Source organism: Hibiscus syriacus, unplaced genomic scaffold, assembly GCF_006381635.1.
Source record: "Hibiscus syriacus cultivar Baekdansim isolate YM2019G1 unplaced genomic scaffold, ASM638163v2 tig00111191_pilon, whole genome shotgun sequence".
NCBI classification, from domain to species: domain Eukaryota; kingdom Viridiplantae; phylum Streptophyta; class Magnoliopsida; order Malvales; family Malvaceae; genus Hibiscus; species Hibiscus syriacus.
In genome coordinates, this window is record NW_024063010.1 from 595,730 (window position 1) to 613,888 (window position 18,159).

The following is an 18,159-nucleotide window of genomic DNA, read 5'->3' on the forward strand; positions in this document are numbered from 1 at the left end:
TATTTCAAATATTTTAATATAGTTATTTTCATATATATAATATCTATGGTTATTATAATAACTTAATCATCAATTTATGAGATATAACTTATTATATACTATAGTTCATACATTATATAAGTTTATATACTTAGTTTATTTCTTTTTATGCATGTAGGCATATTCGGCCAATACTTGGGAGCTACATTGGAGCTAAATAGAGCATGCAACAGAAAGGAAACTTATATGGGAACGATTAGGAGAGCATAAGGAGAAAATTAATGAAAAGTTATCTAGAGGCCGTGAGCTCATAGCTGGATTGAGCTGAAGATTTGAGCTATAAGATGGCCTCATTTCAGCTGGGGAGCTGCACCATCATCATCACCACTTAGGACATTTCAAATATGTCCTAAGTCAAAATTTGTGAAATCGTACCTTTTTGTGAATAGTTACCATCTCAAGAGGTACCTTTTCACAAGGAGCTGCCATAATGTTCGCCATGCTACAAGTCATCTATGGCCAGATCGCCTCTAGCTCATTAACACTATAAGTAGCTCAAACAAGAAGGGTTACTTTTCCCAAAAAATGTGAGCTTTCATGAATGATGTTGCCCATGAAGATGCCTTTACATCTAAGAGCATGCTGGTGAAGACATTGTAATCATTGGAGGCTTAAATCACCATGGGACATGATATAAAGCTTCATACATATTCAGCCACAACACATGAGAGCATTTGGCGCCAACATGAGGAGGTACATCACCATTTGACCCAAAGACAAGAAAATGCCGCCAAGATGACAAGCATGCCCATTCGGCCAAGGGAGATGCCTTCCCATCCTTATCAGAATCATCAAGTCCCTTTATGAAGGGTTAGACAAACCAACACTAGGCCTATAGACATGTTCTTTCATTTTGAAGCATTATGTATCTTCCTAAAGACATGTATTTAGCCGAAACATTATGTAACCATTCGGCCAAGCCCTCTCATTTCCTATAAATTGAGAGGCTTGCCATAATTTGTAATCATCTCATCTCATATATAAAAATTACTCTTGTGAGTTAATTTTTCTTCAAAGTTCTTTGTGAACTTTATCGATTAAACAAGTATAATTCCTATACTTGTGGCATCATTCCTTCCATCCCGATTCCAAAATTCCTAGATTGATATCTAGTGGGTTGAAGACACTATCACCACCCCCTCAAACAAGTTTGTGAAGATCGGGATTGTGCTCCTTAGCATTATTTCATCTTTGGTGTGTTTGAGATACAACAGCAACACCATCTCTATTTCATCATCAACATCATCAACTTCATCCATCAAGACCATCATTTCCACAACCATCTCTATCCTTATTTCTTTTATTTCATCATTTATCTTATTCTTCCATTTATTATTCCAATATTAATCTTATTTCTTTCTTATCTTATTTGTAGCCCAAGCTTATAATTCAAGGACATCAGTACTTGTCAATCCTAGATCGAGGCACAATAAGGCTACCTACCCTCTTCCATCAACGCGTGTAGATCACCTTACATCATTTCATTTCAAGCTATGTTGAGATTGGTCTTTCTCCATTCCTCTTTCTGGTAATAGTAAGTTGATCCCACCATATCAAAGCATAATCAACAAACTTCATGGTTGCCAATCTCACTTTCTTGAGTTCGTAATAGTTGAGGCAACTAAAAACATGTTCCACCTTGCTTTTCCATTCAAGATAGGCTTCAGGATCAGTTTTCCCTTGGAATTGAGGAATCTTGATTTTGATGTTGCTCATATTATCATCAACATTGGCACACCTAGGTCCTTGTAACATTGCTAGTTATTCTTCATCATAATTATCTAGGACATCATCTTCTGGAAGAGGTTATGCCTTCGAGGAGTATTATTGTTCCGAGCTTATGGTGGATCTTGTCGTTGGTCTAGTTTATCACGAAGAGCATCAAACTCTGCACGAAACATTCTCATCATTTCTCTAATCAGTGCTTGCATTTGCAAGTTTGGTTGACATGCATTGACCCATAAGGATTCAAAGATCATGCCTATTGGAGTATTAAGATAATCACTTTTGGGAAATCAAGGGACCTAAACGTTTGAAGAAAAATTACATGGACATATCTCACTCAAGGGCCTATTGAAGGGATCCTAATTTCTGAAAAAACAACAACTATGGAACAGAGGAACATTGAAAAGAAACCACCCTTCGATTTGTGGACAAATCGCTTTAAAGAAGGGGGGATGATGTGATCCAATTCAGCGTTAAAAATGGACTTGCATCTCCAACCTTTCTAAATAATCAAAGGGGGATTTTCTTTAACTTAATCTTATTTTATACCATAGTTATGATAATAGCTTACATACATTATATTTATAGTTATGATGATGATATTATAAATGTATGAAGTTATTATTATGAACCACATATTTACATATTTACATGATTATATCTTATATTATTTAGCTTATTATATGCTTTCGTTTGTAGGTACATGTTTGGCCACATGATGGGAGCTGATTTAAAGCTAGCATGGGAGTCATTGAGCTAAGAAAACTTGACTAGGACAACTCCGGGATAGCTCAAGGACATTTCGAGACAAAGTTGCCAGCTGACCTCCGAGCTCATAGCTGACTTGAGCTGGACTTTTGAGCTATCTAGAGACCTCCTTTCAACTGGAGAGTTACACCATCATCTTCACCACACAGAGAACTACAAATATAGTCTAGGTCAAATTTTGTGGATTCGTACCTTTTCGCGAAGAGTTACCAATCTGAGAAGTGCCTTTTCACAAGGAGTTGTTCTAAGACTCATCTTCATGTATTTCATCTATGGCTAGTTCATCTTCAGCTCAAACACATGGGAAGTAGCTCAAATGATTAAAGGATGCTTCATACAAATGTGCCCTTTCATAATTAGTTGCTGCCCCATTGATGACATTCCACCTAGACGTTAGATGGATGCCAACTCACACAAAGTTGCTGCTCATTTTCACACCAAGATGAAGCCACACCATAAGTTCCCTAAGCCGCCCATGTGAGTGCCTCATGACCAGCCTACCCATGTACCATGCGTGTGGATGAAATGGGCGCCAAAATGAAAAGGCCCATCTCTATTCGGCCAAAGCATCACCTTGCTTCAAGTTGCCGCCAAGATAAAGAGACAAGGGAACCATTCGGCCAAAGACATCTCCCCTCATCCAAGCATCATTTATTTTCAATTAAGACTTGTATTTTGCCGATTGGACATCTAATTATTCAGCCAAAACTATGCAAGCCTATAAATAGGGCTTTGACATTTCATTTGTAACTTAACCCTTTGATAAATTAAACTCTTTGTGAGATTATTATCTCTTCAAATTTCTTTTTAGAACTATATTCATTAAGCAAGCTTTCATAGTTTGTGGCGTCAAACCCCTTTCCTTAATACTTCTGGTTCCTAGTTTATATAACTAGTGGGTCAAAGTCCTTTCATACAATCCCTTATAAGACTTATAAGAAACGGTCTTTGCTCCTCTCATTCTTAGTTTTATAAGATACTATTTATCCATCATTATCCTCAATCACCATTCACGCCTATATCATCATCCTTCCATTACCATCTCTTCACCATTAAAGCATCCTTCATTCATCAACAAGGCATTTCATCACCACCATTTGGAGGCCGAAGTTAACATCACTTGAAGGAGATTTATTCAATATTTCCGCAACCCAGTTTGATATCATTTCTTTCCATTTCCTTACTTATCATTTCCTTTCTTCTTCCATATTCCATTTTAATCATTTCTTTCTTTGAATTTTTACAGATTACTTATTAATTCAAAGTGTAGCATTTGGTGTTTCTCCTAGATCGGGAAACAACAAGGTTGCCAACTTCTCCATTATTGAAGAATCCTGGTTAGCCTTACATCATTAATGAAATAACATTATTCAATGAAATCACTTTATTCAACGAACTAAATGCATGAATGAAGTAGTTTATTAAATAACTAGATGCACAAATGAACTACTTCCCTAAATGAAATACATGTTTAAATGCAATGCATGCTTTAATAAACAACATACTTATTAAATGAAATGAATGTTATGCAACTAATAAAACTCGTGCAAATTCATGCAATTGATGATATCATATTATAAGCATATCCTAAGAGGTAAATACGAACATATGATGAAATATAGTGCATAAATGAGAAGGTATATGATGAAGTAAGGTAGAACTCCCTGTGAATCAGCCTTTCTGAACTTCAATGATTTAATCAGATCAAGAACAAAGTTAGGACTGATTGGGATCACATCACATTCCCTTTCGAAAAGATCTATGAGAGGATATTTGTGAAAAGTTATAAACCTTGAATAAGTACCTTGAACCTCCTTGTCCTAAAAAGAAAGAAGACTTTCATAAGGGAATTATGAAACATTGTTAGGTTGAAAGTATACTCCATGTTCACATCTTTTGGATGGCCAAGAGTGATGTCTTTTGAATCACAAGAGATGTTGCTTTGAACATTCATAACTTTTGGTATTCTAAAAGACACATTATTTGGTCCTCAAAGGATCATGTCCTTTGATTGAAAAGTCACAACCTTAGGTTCTTGAAGAGTCACGTTCTTTAAGCCTTTATTAATCACGCCTCTTGGCTCTTTCCCTTGATCTTTTGATTTTGTACATTTATATTGTCCTACAAATCAAAGAAAATGTCTACAATTTCATGGTTAGAATAGTCATCCTTGATCTTTTATCTTGTCCATAAGCATTCTCGAATGACCTTGTCATCAAAAATTGATAAGATAATACCATAGACATGAATAGATGTTCTGCAAAATAAATCAAAACATGTAAATGAAAAACTATTGACAAGATGAAAGGAATTATCGAACCAGGGTGGATGTTTAATGGGAGATGGTTGTTGAATTATTTCCTAGACGTGCAATGCACTTGGAATGTCAACGAACATAACTCTTGGAACTTTAAGTGATGCTTCTCTTGGAACTTCAAATGGCATAACCTTTGAAATATCGAGAGACATATTTTGTGAATCACCAAAAGTCATGGCTATTGGTTCTTCAAAAGTCACATCTTTTGGTTTTTCAAAAGCCATGATTTTTGAATCATCTCCTTGAAAAGATATATCTTTTGAATTATCCTGCAAAACAGAAGAGAGAATAGGAGAAGAAGTAAGGTTAAATAAAAATTGTTCTTCACTCTCCTCTTTTCCTCCAAATTCATTCTTTTTAATTCCAATGGTTTCTGCATCCACTCTCTGTTCATCATTTTCAACTCTAACATTTTGTTTAACTTCAAAATGCTTTTGTTCATTAGATTTTTTCTCCAAACATTCTCCAGTTGCATTGTCTTTAAGTTGTTCTTTTATTGCTTCAATGTTGTGTTTTGATCTTCATTTACTCAGTTTGGTGAAAGTGGAGTCAAGATGTTTTTTCTTTCATTGTGATAGAAAGAATATTGATTTGTGAATCCATCATGGACAGCACGCTTGTCAAATTGCCATGGCCTCCCCAAGAGTAAATGACTCTTATTCATAGGTACCACATCACATAGAATCTCATCTTTGTAACTTCCAAGTGAGAATGGCACAAGTACTTACTTAGTGACCTTCATCTCTTCCTCCTTGTTCAATCATTGCAATTCATATGGGCTGGAATGTTTAATCGTTGTAAGCCCCAATTTGTTCACCATGTATGTACTTACAATGTTTGTACAACTTCCTCTGTCAATAGCTACAAGACACTTTACCATTTACATGGCAACGAGTGTGAAATGTGTTTGTTCTTTGCTGTTTGTTCTCCAATGTTTGGAATGATGAAAGATCATAAGACATTGTTAGTAGAAATAAAAAAAATTAAAACCTTACCAGCACGCTCTCAAATCCTCACAATCTTCACTCTAAAGAAAATTAAGAGATCACTCCACTCAACACTCGTGTTTACTGTCAAGAATATATATTGTCTTTTAACAATTCACCTTCTGATCTCACTCTCTCAATAGCCTTTTTCTACTTAATTTCTATTGTTAAGTCCTTTGAGGAACTTACTCAAGATTAAAACAAGTTAATTCTTTCCTTACGTGTGTCGGCTGCAAATAGGTTAGGGTATAAAGAATAGAAGAAAATGGAAAGGTAGAAGAAATGATTCAAAGGTATTAAAAGAAGAAAATGGTTGAAGACAATGAAAATGAAAGGATAAAAAAGGAAGAGGTGACCTACAATTCAAGAAACAAGACTTACTGTAACCTTTCTCAATAAACAATAAGGTTATCTTCTCTTAGTGTATATGGCCTCTTTGATGTACTTTGTAATGGTAGAGAGCACTTTCCTTGGCTTGTTTTCTCTTTTTCTTTTATTTTCTTCTTTTCTTTTTCTTTTTTGCTTTTCGTCTATTTCTTTCTTTTGCACTCCAATTTGTTGAATGAACCTTTTCTCTTTTGAACTTATTTTTGCTTTACACGCCAATGACACTTTTATTATCGATCTAACTATGCTCTGATTACCGCTTGATGTAAGGTGATCTACACGCTTTGGGAGAAGAGAGTAGATAGCCTTAGATTGACAACTACTGATGTCCTTGAATAATAAGCTTGGCTACAAAATAGATAAGAAAAGGAAAATGATTAATAAAGGAAGATTAATGAAATGATAAAGATAAGGAATGAAATGAAATAAATAAAGGATAGAGATGGCTGCGGAATTGATGGTCTTGGTGGATGAAGATGATGATGTTGATGATGAAATGGAGATGGTGTTGTTGTTGTGTTTCAAACACGCCAAATAAGAAATAATGCTAAGGAGCACAATCCCGGTCTTCACAAACTTGTTTCAGGGGTGGTGATAGTGTCTTCAAACCACTAGATATTAATCTAGGAATTTAGGAATCAGGATGGAAGGAATGATGCCACAAGTATAGGAATTATACTTGTTTAATCGATAAAGTTCACAAAGAACTTTGAAGAGAAATAACTCACAAGAGTAATTTTTATAAATGAGATGAGATGATTTAAAAATGAAGGAAATACCCTATTTATAGTTTTCAAAGGGTTTATGATGTTATCGCACCTACCCCAGATCCGGAAGTCATGCCGCAAGGTCCCATTACTAGGTCAAGGGCCAAACAATTCAGGGAAGTTCTTCTAACTATGTGTCTTGAAGCTTTTGATTCATTTAATAACTTAACACCCTCCTATGTTATGTTATATAATGTTTTAATAGTCAAAGAATAACTTAGTATGAATACATCTGGCACATTGTTATTTTAATATGTTAAGCATGTTAGGATAGCTTTATAAATATATTAAGCATGATTATTATTTATACATCAAGGCAGCATACTTATAATGCATTTCGTTAGTTCATATACATTCATATTAACTCTTAAGTCTCATGCATAATCTTACACATATTATGAGATGATATAATTAGCTCATGGCCTTCAAACTTAGCTCACATTACCATAATCAAACATGGCATCAAGGTATTTAGCTTGTATTAGCTCAATATCATGGACTTACCTTGTTTCCTTGCACATGTAGGTACATTGGAGCATGATGCACGTTGAGGTAGCTTGGTGAATGATTTCGATGACATATGCAGCTCACAAACAGCTTACAAAGTACAAGGCAGCTCATGGAACACTAAGGGAAGCTCCATTCAGCTGGAGAAGCTTAAGGCTAGCTAAACTTAGCTAGTTGGACTATTTGGAGCTGAGTTACCAAAAGTGATGTCATAGGTAGCTGAATGTAGCTAAACATAATGTTGAGGAGCTCACAAGGACTTAGCTAGGAAGCTTGTTCACAAACAACTCATGTTTGCTAGCTAGCTCCACAACTTAAGCTAGCTTGAAGGAGACACATACACGCCCAAGAGAGAGAGCATGACCAGCCATCATTCCATGCACAAAGTTGCACCACAAGGCTTCCTAGAACACCCATGTGCCTTGCATATGACCAGCCCCCGTGTGCCTTGCATGTGGATCATTTAGGCACCAACATGAAGAGTTCTCTCCCTATTCGGCCAAGCCATGTGTTTTGCATTTGATCAGCCCCTATGTGCCTTGCATATGGTTCATTTAGGCGCCAAGATGAAGAGTTCTCTCCCTATTCGGCCAAGCAACAACTACCATCCAAATTGGTGCCAACATGAAGTGACACAAGAACTATTCGGCCAAGGGATATTACCCTCCATTTAAATTGAACTATCATCTCTATTTAGCATTAAATTATGTCTCTATAGGAAGGCACAAGGCTGGCCGAATCTCCTTGTAATTATTTGGCCATGTCTCTCTATTTCCTATAAATAGGAAAGCATTCATCATTTGTAATCAAACCATTTTTATTAATCAAAGTGAGATTATTCTCTTCCTTAAGTAATGGTGACTTTTTATCGACTTATCAAGTATATTTTATACTTGTGGCGTCAACCCCTTTTTTTCACCTTGATACTTCTGGTTCCTAGTTCTTTATAACTAGTGGGTCAAAGTACTTCATACCACCCCTTAAAGAAGCAATATAAAGTATGGGTCTTTGCTCTCTATAGCATTGGTTCTTCGTTGAGTCTTGTTTAAGATATTATCCTCACAACCATCCCTTTGTTTCATATACCATAACCATAGCCATAGCAACCATCTTCCGCTTCCATCTCTCAATTAAACAACCCACCTAATCACCCTTACGTTTACCACCCTTAACTATTCTGTTTTGAGCCATTCACTTCGCAGGTTGTTTTGCTTCCTTCCTAGATCCACAATCATTTGTTAAGGCATCAGAAGAGCCTTACATCAAGCGATAATCAGAACTATTGGTGGAAGAAAGCAACGTGCAACAACAACAAAAAGAAAAATACAAAAAGAAGTGCAAAAGTGAAGTGCAAAGTCAAAGAAAAAGAAAAATCAGAAAAGAAAGTGAAGCACTCAAAAGAAAGAAAAATCCAGCACTCAAACGAAGAAAAGCAAAGAAAAGAAAAGAAAGAAGTTGAAGCACTCATCAACAATTCTCATCACCAAGCAAGTCAAGTAAGCCGTTTTAAATTGATTGTGGTGATAGAAGGTTGTGAAGTGACTTGTGTAAGTAACCCCTTTTGTTATTTTCTTTCTATTTCTAAGCCACCCTTTCATTATATTTGTTTTTCCCTTCATACTAACCCTTTTGCAGCCGATGCTAAACAAGTAAAATTTACTTGATATAGTCTTGAGTAAAGTTCTCTAGAACTTGAGACAAGAGAATCGAGAGGAAAAAGGATGGAGAGTGTGTGAGATCAGAAGAGGACAAGTAAAAGTCATTAAAGTCCTAGAGTGCAAACACGAGCAGATTGAGTGACATCAAGTTTTCTTGGAGTGACTCGTGAGGCTTTGTGAGTGTATATTCTGTTAAGGTCCTACACACATTTCAATTTTTCCTTATTTGCTAACATGTCTCTTACATCCAACATCTTTATAGTCAAAAGGATTTTGAACATTCAAAGTCAAGAGGATGAACAAAGAGAGAACATCTTCCATACCAAATGTCGCGTGGAAGATAAAATTTGTGTGGTGATCATTGATGGAGTAAGTTGTACAAACGTAGCAAGTACTCACGTGGTGGAAAAATTGGGTCTCAAGACTTCCAAGCATCCTCATCCATACAAACTTCAGTGGCTCAATGATGCGGGTTAAGCCAAGGTAACCAAACAAGTTGTTGTACCTTTCTCAATTGGAAGATACCAAGACGAAGTCCTTTGTGACGTGGTGCCAATGAGTGCAAGACACCTTATACTCGGGCGTCCTTGGCAATATGATAAGAAGGCTACCCATGACGAATTCTCTAACAAGTACTCTTTCCAGCATCAAGGGAGAAAAATCATATTAGCACCAATGCTTCCAAGCCAAGTTCATGAATTTCAAGTGACCCTCAAGTCACGCATAGAAGAATGGGAGAAAGAAAAGAAGGCTAAAGAAATTCATACTCCGAAGATGAATATCTATGCCAGCAGAGGAGATATCCGGAAACATTTATCAACTAAGAAGGCTCTACTTATACTTATGTATAAGGAAAGTTTTCTTCTTACTAACCCTCCTGAAGGCTTACATTCTTCTATTTCTAATATTTTGCAAGAATTTGAGGATATGTTTCCCGAAGAAATTCCCGAGGGATTGCCTCCAATTAGAGGAATTGAACATCAAATTGATTTCATTCCTGGAGCCACCATTCCTAATAGACCATCATATAGAAGCATTCCCGAGGAAACAAAGGAATTACAAAGACAAGTCAAAGAACTCCTCGACAAAGGTCAAATTTGGGAAAGTTTAAGTCCTTGTGCTGTACCTATTTTGTTGGTACCAAAGAAAGATGGAACTTTGAGAATGTGCGTGGATTGTAGGGCAGTGAATCAAATCATTATCAAATATAGGCACCCCATACCTCGGCTGGATGATATGCTTGATGAACTTAGCGGAGCCAACATCTTCTCCGAAATTGATTTGAAAAGTGGTTACCATCAAATAAGATTAAAGGAAGGTGACGAGTGGAAAACTACATTCAAGACCAAACAAGGTTTGTATGAATGGTTAGTCATGCCTTTTGGCTTGACTAATGCCCCTAGTACCTTTATGCGTCTAATGAATCATGTCCTTTGGCCTTACAATGGTAAGTTTTGTGTTGTTTACTTTGATGATATCTTGATATACAATAAGTCACAAAAAGATCATGTTGAACATTTACGTTCCATTCTTAGCACTTTAAGAGAAAATCACCTAAATGCTAGTCTCAAGAAGTGTGCTTTTTGCACTAATCAAGTTACTTTCTTAGGCTTCATTGTAAGTTCACAGGGATTGTCAGTGGATCCAGAAAAGATTAAGGCAATACAAAAATGGCCAAAGCTGGTCAATGTCAGCCAAGTTCGGAGTTTCCATGGATTAGCCAGTTTTTATAGAAGGTTTGTACCAAATTTCAGTTCTATTTCCGCCCCCTTAACAGGGATTATTAAGAAGAATTCAAACTTCTCTTGGGGGCAAAGAACAAGATGAAGCATTCAACGAACTCAAGGATTGTTTAATAAAGGCTCCACTATTAGTATTGTCGAACTTTGAGAAAACATTTGAAGTTGAATGTGATGCCTCTGGAAATGGGATTGGTGCTGTTTTAAGTCAAGAAGGAAAGCCCATCGCCTACTTTAGTGAAAAACTAAATGGGGCAACTTTGAACTATCCAACATATGACAAGGAAATGTACGCACTCATTTGAACCTTGGAGACTTGGCAGCACTACTTATTGCCGAAAGAATTCGTGATACACACTGACCATGAAGCATTAAAGCATATCAAAGGACAACACAAACTCAACAAGTGACATGCCAAATAGGTTGAATTTCTTGAGTCTTTTCCCTTTGTCATCCACTATAAGAGAGGAAAGGATAATGTTGTGGCAGATGCTCTTTCATGCATGTATGTATTACTTAACACTTTGGATTCCAAACTTCTTGGTTTTTCATTCATTAAGGAACATTATGCTACTGATTTGGACTTTGGAGAAAGGTATAAGTTATGTGAAACAGGTTCTCATGACAAATATTATCAGCATGATGGATATCTTTTCAAAGAAGGACGATTATGTATTCCACAAGGTTCCATGCAAGAAGTGTTAACTAAAGAAGCACATGAAGGAGGACTCATGGGACAGTTTGGAGTCGAAAAGACTCTTGGCATTCTGAAAGAACACCTTTTTTGGCCAAAGATGAAAAGGTATGTTAAAAGGTATGTGAGAGGTGTTTAGTATGTAAAAAGGTAAAATCAAGAGTCATGCCTCATGGATTATACATGCCCTTGCCAATACCAACCATACCATGGATAAATATCTCAATGGACTTTGTTTTGGGCTTACCAAAAACAAAGAGTGGAAAGGATTCAATATTTGTGGTGGTTAATCGATTCTCCAAGATGGCTCACTTTATACCATGTCACAAGACCGATGATGCTATTCATGTTGCTAACTTATTCTTCCGTGAAGTAGTAAGGTTACATGGACTTCCTCGAACCATTGTGTCAGATAGAGACGTTAAGTTCTTAAGTCACTTTTGGAGGACTCTGTGGAGCAAAATTAGCACAAAACTACTATTCTCTACTACATGTCATCCTCAAACAGATGGTCAAACTGAAGTAGTTAATAGAGTTTTATCAACGCTACTACGATCCATTATCAAGAAAAACATCAAGACATGGGAAGAATGCCTACCACATGTGGAGTTTGCATACAATCGAACCATTCACTCGGTAACCAAATATTCTCCATTTGAGGTAGTGTATGGTTTCAATCCTTTAACTCCTTTGGACTTACTTCCTTTACCTTGTGATCAAATAATAAACAAAGATGGAAAGATCAAGGCAGAATTTGTTAAAAGACTCCATCAACAAGCCAAGGACAACATTGAAAGGAGAACAAGACAATATGAACAACAAGCAAACAAAGGAAGGAAGAAGGTAACTTTTGATGTGGGAGATTGGGTTTGGGTACACTTTAGGAAAGAAAGATTTCCAAACCAAAGGAAGTCTAAACTACTACCTCGAGGAGATGGCCCATTTCAGATTGTAGAAAAGATCAACGACAATGCCTATAAACTCGAATTGTCCAGTGAGTTTGGTGGCGTCAGTGCCTCATTCAACATCACTGACTTATCACCCTTTGAGGATGGACACGATTTGGGGACAAATCGCTTAAAAGAAGGGGGATGATGTGATCGCACCTACCCCAGATCCAGAAGTCTTGTCGCAAGGTCCCATTACTAGGTCAAGGGCCAAACAATTCAGGGAAGTTCTCCTAACAAAGTGTCTTGAAGCTTTTGATTCATTTAATAACTTAACACCCTCATATGTTATGTTATATAATGTTTTAATAGTCAAAGAATAACTTAGTATGAATACATCTGGCACATTGTTATTTTAATATGTAAAGCATGTTAGGATAGCTTTATAAACATATTAAGCATGATTATTATTTATACATCAAGGCAGCATACTTATAATGCATTTCGTTAGTTCATATGCATTCATATTAACTCTTAAGCCTCATGCATAATCTTACACATATTATGAGATGATATAATTAGCTCATGGCCTTCAAACTTAGCTCACATTACCATAATCAAACATGGTAGCAAGGTATTTAGCTCGTCTTAGCTCAATATCATGGACTTACCTTGTTTCCTTGCACATGTAGGTACATTGGAGCATGATGCATGTTGAGGTAGCTTGGTGAATGATTTGGACATCATATGCAGCTCAAAACAGATTACAAAATACAAGGCAGCTCATGGAACACTAAGGGAAGCTCGATTCAGATGGAGGAGCTTAAGGCTAGCTAAACTTAGCTAAATGGACTATTTGGAGCTGAGTTGCCAAAAGTGATGTCAAAAGTAGCTGAATGTAGCTAAACATAATGTTGAGGAGCTCACAAGGACTTAGCTAGGAAGCTTGTTCACAAACAGCCCATGTTTGCTAGCTAGCTCCACAACTTAAGCTAGCTTGAAGGAGACACATGCACGCCCAAGAGAGAGAGCATGACCAGCCATCATTCCATGCACAAGGCTGCACAACAAGGTTTCCTAGAACATCCATGTGCCTTGCATATGACCAGCCCCCATGTGCCTTGCATATGGATCATTTAGGCACCAAGATGAAGAGTTCTCTCCTTATTCGGCCAAGCCATGTGTTTTGCATGTGATCAGCCCCCATGTGCATTGCATATGGTTAATTTAGGCACCAAGATGAAGAGTTCTCTCCCTATTAGGCCAAGCATCAACTACCATCCAAATTGGCACCAACATGAAGTGACACAAGAACTCTTCGGCCAAGGGATATTACCCTCCATTTAAATTGAACTATCATCTCTATTTAGTATTAAATTATGTCTCTATAGGAAGGCACAAGGCTGGCCGAATCTCCTTGTAATTATTCGGCCATGTCTCTCCATTTCCTATACATAGGAAAGCATTCATCATTTGTAATCAGACCATTTTTATTAATCAAAGTGAGATTATTCTCTTCGTTAAGTCCTGGTGACTTTTTATCGACTTATCAAGTATATTTTATACTTGTAGCGTCAACCCCTTTCTTTTCACCTTGATACTTCTGGTTCCTAGTTCTTTATAACTAGTGGGTCAAAGTACTTCATACCACCCCTTAAAGAAGTAATATAAAGTATGGGTCTTTGCTCTATATAGCATTGGTTATTCTTTGAGTCTTATTTAAGATACTATCCTCACAACCATCCCTTTGTTTCATAAACCATAACCATAGCCATATCAACCATCTTCCGCTTCCATCTCTCAATTAAACAGCCCACCTAATCACCCTTACATTTTCCACCCTTAACCATTCTGTTTTGAGCCATTCACTTCGCAGGTTGTTTTGCTTCCTTCCTAGATCCACAATCATTTGTTAAGGCATCAGAAGAGCCTTACATCAGTTTAGGCCGAAAAGATACTTGATGGTTCGGCCAAGGTTGAAACCTCTTTGAAAATACATGATTTTTTTTTGTGAAAATACATGATTTAAACGAAGATACATGCTCTTAGCCAAATGAGTATGTGTTGGTTCGACCCTACGGATGATTTGAATACATTTGGCCAAATAGGAAGCATCCCTTGGTGTATTGGCGCCAATTTGATGTCACATGGAGTGCACATGCTTGAATGATGCACATGGCAGCCTACTTGAATGCAAATGGGTCTTGTTGCAAGGATTTGGTTAGGTTGCAACCATAGGATGATGTCTTGAAGTCCATGGAATGAAGATAGGAAGCAACTAGGTGTGACTTAGCTCCTAACGTGCATCTAGGTGTCATGGTCTTCAATAGGCAGCAACTTATCTTGAAAGGTCACATTTGTGGAAGGTAACCTTTCATCATTTGAGCTACTTTCCATATGTTTGAGCTGAAGATGAGCAGGCCATAGATGAATTAAATGAAGATGAGTCATAGGACAACTCCTTGTGAAAAGGCACCTTTTGGAATGGAAACTATTTGCGAAAAGGTACGAATCCACAAAAATTGTCATAGACCATATTTGAAGTACTCTATGTGGTGGTGATGGTGGTGCAACTCTCCAGCTAAAATGAAACCTCTAGCTAGCTCAAAATTCTAGCTCAAGTTAGCTATGAGCTTGGAGGTCAGCTGACAACTTTTCACCAGTTGTTCTTCATGATCTCTCGAGTTATCCTATGTAAATTTTCCTAGCTCCTTATCCTTAGTTAAGCTCAAATTTAGCTCCCATCATGTGGTTGAATATGCACCTACAAAAGAAAGCATAATATAAGCTAAGTATTTAAAGTAAATAACTTATAATATAAAGATGTAGACTATAGGTTATTATAATAACTCATGCATTATATGATAATGAATATTATTATTATAACTATAGATTATATGCTTGAATATCAATCAATGATGCAATCCATATGACATAATGAATGAATGCTCATATTTTGATAATTCAAGTAGAGTCTCATATGCAAATGTATGCTCATAATAATACATTGATGTAAGGCGAATCTACACACTTTAAGGAAAAGAGTAGATAACCTTATTGTGTCCCGATCTAGGATTGACAAGTACTGATGTCCTTGAATTTATAAGTTTGGGCTGCAAAATAAGATAAGAAAGGAATGATTAATAATGGAATTAATAAAGGGGATAATAATATAAGTAATGAAAATAAATAATAAGAATAAAATGAAATAAAGAAATGATAGAGATGGTTGCGGAATTGATGGAAGAGATGGATGATGGTGATGATGAAATGGCAATGGTGGTGATGTTGTATCTCAAACACGCCAAAGAGGAAACTATGATATGGAGCACAATCCCGGTCTTCACAAACTTGATTGAGGGGTGGTGATGGTGTCTTCAATCCACTAGATATCAATCTAGGAATTTTGGAATCAAAATGGAAGGAATGACGCCACAAGTATAGAAACTATACTTGTTTAATGATAAAGTTCACAAAGAACTTTGAAGAGAAATAACTCAAATGAGTATGTTTTATATAAGAGATGAGATGAGTACAAATGAAGGCAAGACACTCTATTTATAGGAAATGAGAGTGCTTTTCCGAATAGTTACATGATGTTTCGGCTAGATACATGTCTTTAGGAAAATACATAATGCTTGAGATGAATGAATAAGTCCTTTGGGCTTGTGATGGTTCGGATAACTCTTCATGAAAGGCCTTAATGATTCGGCTAAGGATGGGAAGACATCTCCCTTGGCCGAATAGGCATACTTGTTCATCTTGGTGCCATTTTCTTCCCTTGGATGAATGGTAGTATGTCTCTTCATGTTTGGCGCCTAAGGCTCTCATGCATGGCATGTGATGTGGCCGAATAGGCATGGATCCTTTAGCTCATATCTCTTGGTGATTTAAGCTTCCAATAGGTGTGATCTCTTCATCCACGTGTTACTTGATGAAAAGGCATCTTCATGGGAAGCATCATTCATGAAAGGTCACAATGTTTAGAAAGGTAACCCTTCATGTTTGAGCTACTTTGGGTGTGAATGAGCTGGTGGTGAGCTGGCCTTAGATGACTTGTAACGTGGTGAACGTTTGGACAACTCCTTGTGAAAAGGTACCTCTTGAGGTGGCAACTATTCGCGAAAAGGTACGATTTCACAAATTTTGACTCAGGACATATTTGAAGTGTCCTAAGTGGTGATGATGATGGTGCAATTCCCCAGCTGAAATGAGGTCATCTTGTAGCTCAAATCTTCAGCTCAATCTAGCTATGAGCTCACGGCCTCCAGATAACTTTTCACCATATTTTGAGATGATATAATTAGCTCATGACCTTCAATCATAGCTCACATTACCATATTTTTACATGGAAGCAAGGTATTTAGCTCGTCTTAGCTCAATATCATGGACTTACCTTGTTTCCTTGCACATATAGGTAAATTGGAGTGTGATGCACGATGAGGCAGCTTGGTAGAGTATTTGGACGTCATATGCTGCTCACAAACAGCTCACAAATATCATGGCAGCTCATGGAACACTAAGGAAAGCTCAACTTAACTAGAGGAGCTAGCATGTAGCTGAATTTAACTGGAGGAGAGCTTTGGACCAAAGTGCTGAAAAGTGGACTAAAGGTAAGTGGAAGTAGCTGGGAGTGTAGCTGAGGAGCTGAGAAGACCAAAGCTAACTAGCTTGAGTTTATCAAGCTATAACTCACCTAGTTAGCTACCAAGACACTCATCTAGCTTACCTTGAAGCTAGTTCATCTCTAGGCTGCCCAATGGATGCCATGTCATCTAGATACACATTGGAAGCTAATTCATGCCTAGTTGTTGCCGATCTTCATTCCATGGACTTCAAGACATCATCCTATGGTTGGAACCTCATCAAATCATAGCAAGAAGACCCATGTGCATTCATGTAGGCTTCCATGTGCATCATTCAAGCATGTGCACTTCATGTGACATCAAATTGGAACCAAAACACCAAGGGATGCTTCCTATTCGGCCAAAGACTTTTCTCTTCATTTTGGCGCCCAAATCACCAGGACTTCATTCGGCCAAGAGCATGTATTTTCATTAAAGTCTTGTTTTTTCATTAAAAATCATGTCATTTTAGGAAGGTACAAGGGCTGGCCGAACCAACATGTACCTATTCGGCCAAGTTTCTTCAAAAACTATAAATAGGCCTTCATATTTCATTTATAATCAGACCTTTTGTTTAATTAAAGTGAGATTATTCTCTTCCTGAAGTCCTGGTGACTTTTATCGACTTATCAAGTATAATTTATACTTGTGGTGTCAACCCCTTCTTTTTCACCTTGATACTTCTGGTTCCTAGTTCTTTATAACTAGTGGGTCAAAGTACTTCATACCACCCCTTAAAGAAGCAATATAAAGTCTGGGTCTTTGCTCTATGTAGCATTGGTTCTTCTTTGAGTCTTCTTTAAGATACTATCCTCACAACCATCCCTTTGTTTCATAAACCATAAACATAGCCATGTCAACCATCTTCCGCTTCCATCTCTCAATTAAATAGCCCACCTAATCACCCATACGTTTACCACCTTAACCATTCTATTTTGAGCCATTCACTTTGCAGGTTATTTTGCTTCCTTCCTAGATCCACAATCATTTGTTAAGGCATCAAAAGAGCCTTACATCACTTGTTGTTTCTTGTGAAGGAAGATAGTAAGTGTTGCAACTT